Raw genomic sequence first — 7,325 nt, 5'->3', positions numbered from 1 at the left:
AAAAATGTATTAAAAGTTAAATCTTATACAAATATCAGAAAGGACGCCCAGTGCACCCTACTATACTTTTCTTTTCTTGTGTGGTTTTTGTCATAATTAATCTTCTTTTGTTTCAGCACACTGTACTGGCTGAAGATCGGCAGCAGGCCACAGTGAGAGGTGCTGGAGAGCAGCCGACAGCACTCCCCAAGCATCTTGCCTCCGACTCCCACAGGTTACCACCACAACCCTGCACCCCTGTGGTGTCGGCTCCCTCCCGCCACTGTTAGGGCTGCGGAGGCCTCCTCCAAGCTCAGGTAAAAGTGAAATTTGTCGCCAACAATAGGCTAGCATGTACAGGAAAGTGGGTGCGCTGTCGGGTGCGGCTCCTCCCACTGGGCGGATTCATTTGGCATGAGTGGCAGGGGCGGTCCGGAGCAGCATGGTGAGGGTGTGGGGGCATGAGGGGGAGCATTTATTATGGGCACTGAGGGGGAGGATGGTTGGGGAGCGTGGCAGCAGAGGTGATGGTGGGCATGAGTATCTCTTATATAATAATAGCCCAGAACAGGGTCAGTCTGTGAGTGTATGGCTCCTTCCAAACTACACCCAGCATTATACACACACACACACACAGATTGACAGTTCTGGGCTATTATAGAAGAGATGACTCCTGATAGAATACCTGATAGAATATGTAACGGATCTGGGTGTGAACGTAGGAGCAATGTGACGGGCACGTGTGGACGATGGTGGTGCGCTAAGCCCTCAGTCAGGACTGCTGTTTAGAACGGCCACGTCAAAACCCTACTCTGACTCTGTTGGCCATCCCGGGCAGGTGACCGTAAGTTGCGAGGTGCTAGGCTTCTCCTTTAGTCCCTGCATTCAAAGGAGCGAGTTAAGCCCGCTCCAACCCAAATGCATCCAGGTTTTAGGATGGTACAAACCTACGGCGACCATCAGGGACAGGACCAAGAGGACGATCTATATAACAGGGCCTATCTGGACTAAACACCCTGGCTAAAAGCACCAGGCCAAGGACGGGGAGTGTGACCGAGTCACAAGCACTGGACTAAGTAATAATGGGGTGCCACCAAACCAAATACACGCCAACATAAAATAGTACACTTAAAGTGACGGGACCCCAAAACAGGCTTGTACCCACAGCCGTGGGCCTCCCCGAATCACGGAGAGCTGAACCTGGACAATAGTAATAATAACTTAGAATAAAGGGCAGATTGCCCTCAGAAATAAAGAGATAGGGAACCAGGCTCCACTGGAGCACTTATGTGATTGGACCGAACCCTCCGGCAGCGCAGGATGGTAACATGTACGCCGGGAGCGACTTGGCAGGACTAGATGGTGCCTTGTTGACCAGGACTGGACCAAGATGGGACCGTAACTGGACCAAGACTGGATTGAGAACGGACCAGGACTGGACGCAGACCACAGCAAGATGGCAGCTGGACAACAGCTGAACCATGGCTGGACACTGTCTGAACCACAACTGGACCGAGAAGGGACCAAGACAGGACTGGATCAGGACAGGAAAGACTGGACCGGATCAGGAGGGCACCAAGACTGGATAGAGACTGGACCAAGGCAGGACTGTGACCGGACCTGGACGATGACTGGACCCAGACTGCAGCAGGACAAGACGCTTGAATGGACCAAGGCACGCACAACCGGGACAGAACCAGACAGGACAGCAGGGTGCCACCAACTCTCTGCTATGATAAATATCACCGGTGGGGCTGGGCCAGATCCCTTAAGAGGGATAGCCCAGCCATTCAGCCCCTGCCATGCACCCAGCCCACTGTGATTAGAATCACAGCTGGCTGGGCGTGCGTCACCTGGTTGCTAGGCAATCGCCGGGCCTGAATGCCTGCAGTGCCCTTTTCCTACGAAGCCTAAAGGATGGTTAATGTAAAGTGTCCCAGTTCCTCTTTTTCAGGGTTTTTAGAGAGGGGGCATTCCTCTACAATTTTGCTAGCCAAGGTGTTTTGGCAAGGCTCTGGAAGTATGAGCATCAGATGGATATAGAAGTTTGTTATGGAAACCACAGTAAATGGATTGGTTTGGTCACTAGGAGGCAGCAGTTATAGGCAGTGCCTGATTAACAATGGGCTACAGCTCCAGACCCACTCTCCAAATAGACCCATTTTGTAGCTGAGGGTCAGGGCTTTCCAATGAGCCCAGCCCTGCATCGCTAGCCCCCCAGGAACCGGAGATACCGGCAGGCAAACCTGGAATGTTTTCCCCATAGGATATCATGGGACCCGCTAATTACGACCGCCACCCACTTCCAACGGCTGCCAGTTCCCCCTCTGGCATCACAGAAGCTCGAGGTTGATCTCAGTCGAATCAGACAAATTGCTGGACCTTCAATCTGATACCATGCTGGTCCATATGGGTTAATTGGTTTTAGAGATATTGCAGGTGAACCGATTTTTCATTTCTGAAATGTAATCTCATGGCTGTTTATGTCGTTTGAGGACAGATTTCTCTGGAGCCAAAGGGCCCAGCTTCACAGGAACAAAATCATTCAAAGCCCACATGTAAATGGGTCAGTTGGTTCTGAAGATATAGCTGGTTGTTTAAAGGGGGGGGGGGTGGTTTTCTCTCCCCCTCACACCAGAAAATGCGGGGACTAGGCTGGTGTAAAAGGGGCCAGCCTGGGAATATTCCTGCATGATCCTGGGACCATATTCCCGAGTAAATCCCTGCATTTGCTGGTGTGAAAGGGATATTATTTCAAATAGCCGGGACCTGCAGTGCTCTGAATACAGCCGGGCAGCCCCCTGCTCTCTGCCCGGCTGTCAATGGCTGCCCCCCACTTTTCAGGAGCATGTATTCCCCCTTGGCAATGAGCATGTAATCCCACATGGCAACGAGCATGGAACCCCTGGTAATGAGCATGTAGGTAAGCAGCACTTATGTAGCATAATTTTTAATAGGCATTATGGTGTTTGGCATAATATGTAATGGACATTATGGTGTGTGGCTTAACATGTAATGGGCATTATGGTGTAAATTTTTAATGCATGCCTTTGGCGCTCAATGCCCCTGTTTATGAAGCATATTGTGCATTATTGCTCAATCTGTTTGGTATAGTGTGTATTTTGGCTCAATCCATGTGGCAAAAAATGTTGCCTTAATCTGTGTGGCAAAAATTGAATTTTGACTCCATCCGTGTGCCACAGTGTGAATTTTGGCTCAGTCAGTGTGAACTTTGGCTCATTCCATGTGGCATAATGTGTAAGAGGCAAGTACAGTATAAGGGGTTGCATGATTTGTATAAGGGGTATATGGTGTGGTAAACTTAGGTGACCACATAAAAGGTTATTAGGTGCTGGCCACAACTCCTATTATTGCGCATAATAGGCCCTTGATAATTTTCAGCTTCAGGCCCATTTAGACCTTAATTTGGCACTGGTATTGGGTGAATTAGGTAAAATAGCATCCTTTGTTAAATTACCAATGTGTTTTGCTGATCCAGCAGCTTTTTCTGCGAAACACGTTGAGTGTACAGGAAGAAAGAAGTGAGATGGGACTATTAAAATGTTACAGTACCTGAAAATTCAGAGTAGGTCCAAATGTTGTCTTGACAGAGCTAAGAATTGGGGTTGTGATATGAACCCGTACAGCTAATGTTATTTTCAGTTTGTTCATGAAGTGACATAACACCAGGTTGACCTACATGGCTTACGTATTCATTTATCCTGTATAATACTGTTTTATTCAAATATGCTCATCATCTGTATACAGTATGCTTTCCCATTATGTTCTATAAATCTGTGTTTTGTCTAAAACAGGGGTCATCAAACTATTTGCTCTTGGACCCCATCAGACAATAAAAATAATTATGGGACCCCAGCAAGTGACTGCAGAAGGTCATCACATCACACGTGTAGTCAGCAGACAGCACATACATGGCAGCATTGTGGAGGCACAGAGTGATGGGAGGAGTCTAATATACCATAACCCATCACATCACACGTGTAGTCAGCAGACAGCACATACATGGCAGCATTGTGGAGGCACAGAATGATGGGAGGAGTCTGATATACCATAACCCATCATATCACATGTGTAGTCAGCAGACAGCACATACATGGCAGCATTGTGGAGGCACAGAGTGATGGGAGGAGTCTGATATACCATAACCCATCACATCACATGTGTAGTCAGCAGACAGCACATACATGGCAGCATTGTGGAGGCACAGAGTGATGGGAGAAGGCTAATATACCATAACCCATCACATCACACGTGTAGTCAGCAGACAGCACATACATGGCAGCATTGTGGAGGCATAGAGTGATGGGAGGAGTCTGATATACCATAACCCATCACATGTGTAATCAGCAGACAGCACATACATGGCAGCATTGTGGAGGCGCAGGGTGATGGGAGGAGTCTGATATACCATAACATCACATGTGTAGTCAGCAGACAGCACATACATGGCAGCATTGTGGAGACACAACATGATGGGAGGAGTCTAAAATAACAGACCATTCAACAGATTATTCTGACTCCTTGAATCACTGACTGAGATTAGGAAAGTCATCATCCTGATGGTCAGCAACATGGAGTCGCTACCCCATGCTGAGAAGGTCGGGACCCACTTTGGGGTCAGGACCCACAGTTTGAGAACCGCTGGTCTAAAGGAATAATGCTAAACCAAAACAAATATTTTTCTAACACAAATTAAATTATTCATAGAAATGAAAGAACAAAGAGCTGTTTTGATGTAATATAAAAATAATTAAAACTCAAGGGCAATACAAAAGGGAGATGAAATTCCATAATATTATTCTAATCCCCAAAGAAGTATAATTTATTATAGCACATTGTAATGCGTTCAACACTATATAAATTAGTAGCCTTTCCCTCCTGGATTCTATTTTATGCTGATGTATTGGTGAGTCCTGCTCCTTGTATCTAACAATGTACTGTGCAATACTGGTATCTGATCTTTGCCTGTGATTGTACTGTATATCTGTGCTACATTTTTTGTATTTATTTTAAATGCCGTTTGTTAATAGCACACAGCATATTGTAGCTTGTATTTTGTTTGTCACTTTTTTATCCAATTAAGTTCCAACATCTCTGTTGGAGAGGTGCAAAATATCTGCTAAAAATTCCAGCGTCGCTCCTATTTGTTCTTTCCTACTGTATATAAGCTAAACATTACAGGTCTTTATGATAAATACAAATGTTTGCTTGGCAATTTTCACACCACTTTTGACAAATTCACTTGACACTCGTACTGTAACTGCATCAGGGATGGTCAAAGGATTCCATAAGGGCGGAAACCACTGCAATATGTATACACATAAAATAAATATACGTACACAGAATTTGTGCCAGGAGGAAACGGACCTACTTTAGGAACACTGATGGCGTTTGATGATATTCATGGTATATACACATAACACACAGACATATGCAACATACTGTATCTTATTATCATGTATTCTTATTTAGGGGGTAGATATAATTTAATTTAATTTATAATGCAAATGTGGGACCAGCGGGGTTGACTTAGGTCCTTATTCTAGTTCACTCGCAAAGGCAAATTCCTTTTCAAATGGGCAAAACCATGTGCAATGCAGGAGGGGAAGATTTAACACGTGCAGAGAGAATTAGATTTGGGTAAGGGTTTTACTTCAAATTGAGAGCTACTGTGTATTGCAGTGTAATAATAAAGCAGTCAGTATTTACCCTGCACAGAAACAAAATAACTCACCGAAATCGAATCTAATCTCTGCACAAATTACATCTGCCCCAACTGCAGTGCACATTGTTTTGTCCATTTAAGAAAGAATTTGCCTTTGTGAGTGAACCAGAATAAAGGCATTTGTTCACTGTCTTTGGGGATGCTGGTTATGTTTTACTTCTGAAAGAATGTGGAGGGGTAAGTTCCAACTGATGGCAGAATGGGCTATTTTTCTTATAAATCCTCGAGGGTTGGGGAGAAGAAAGCGGGGAGATGGGGATAAACTGATACTAGCCATATTAGCGGAAGCTAAAAACACAATCTTGCAAATATGGATACAACCACAACTCCAGCCATCATTTCCGAACAAAATATACTATATATTTTTAGTGGACTGGATGGAGGCATCTACTAATAAAGCTAAATACCATGGAATAATCTTTGAAAATGAGGGTAGATTTATAAATACCTTATCTCCCAAGACTTAGGGGAAGATTAATGATTGTTTCTCTCTAATTGAACGGAAGCCACATGAAATGGGAGAGGGAGAATAACTGCAGGATACTAGTGGAGTTTATACATTTATTTTTCCTTTCCTCTGGTATCAAGTAGGGTGGCCAATCCCAGGATCGGGATCGGCAGCATCCTGGGATTTGGCCCCTAAAACACCAGGATTTCGATCCCGGGATTGGAGTTTCTACTTCAACTAGACACCCTGCCTGTCTCACAGCTGCCCACCCGCACAGCTCCTGGCTGCTACCGTCCCGCACCCAGCCATGAAGGTAAATAAGAAGGGGGCATTTTTTTATTAGGAAAGCCAATCCCGGGATTGAAAAAATGCCCCGGGATTGGCTTTCTTAGTATCAAGTTGATAAGAGCACGTATAAGTGGATGATGTTAGAGATTCAAAACTAGGAGGAAAGCTGTGATCTCGCCATGCCCTGTATAAAAGAGGTCAGTCTAGTACTATAGCTTACACATAAATCTTTGAATATAATTTAATGCTTTGATTGTATTAATACATATCTGTAAAATGAACCTTTTTTTGTATTGTATTTTTATGTAATTGTTAATGTGTAATGTGTGTACTTAGATCATTTTGTGTACAATAAAGATACAAAAAAAATCAAATAGAGGTGTTGCCCATAGAAGTCAATCATATTGTATATGTTCAAAATGTAAAAGATGACGCATTGCTACAATCTGATTGTTTGCTACTGGCAAAATCTTCAATTTACTTTATAAAAAGTTTAGTAAATTTAGCCCACACATCTAGCCTATCCATCAAAGCCATACAGTGGTTTCCAAATGACAGGCAAAAATGTATGATTTAAATTTAAATTCCATGGCTTTAGCATTCTCCTCTCTAGCATTGTGTAGCTTTTACATATATAATGTATTTGATTTTAAAATAATACCTTAATAACACATATAATGAAAAAGATTTATGCTACTGTAAGCAGTAGAAACCAAAACAAAACAAAAATGTACAGTATTGTATAGTGCAGCAATGTAACTAACTAAATGTCTGATGATTTAATATAAAGTACCAAGCACAGAACCCAGTAGGCTAATGAAATACCTTCTTTATTACAGAAGTACAGTATGTATGGGTTACGGA

Source organism: Crinia signifera, chromosome 7 (assembly GCF_055691185.1).
Source record: "Crinia signifera chromosome 7, ASM5569118v1, whole genome shotgun sequence".
Taxonomy (NCBI): domain Eukaryota; kingdom Metazoa; phylum Chordata; class Amphibia; order Anura; family Myobatrachidae; genus Crinia; species Crinia signifera.
This window is presented reverse-complemented; position numbering follows the sequence as displayed.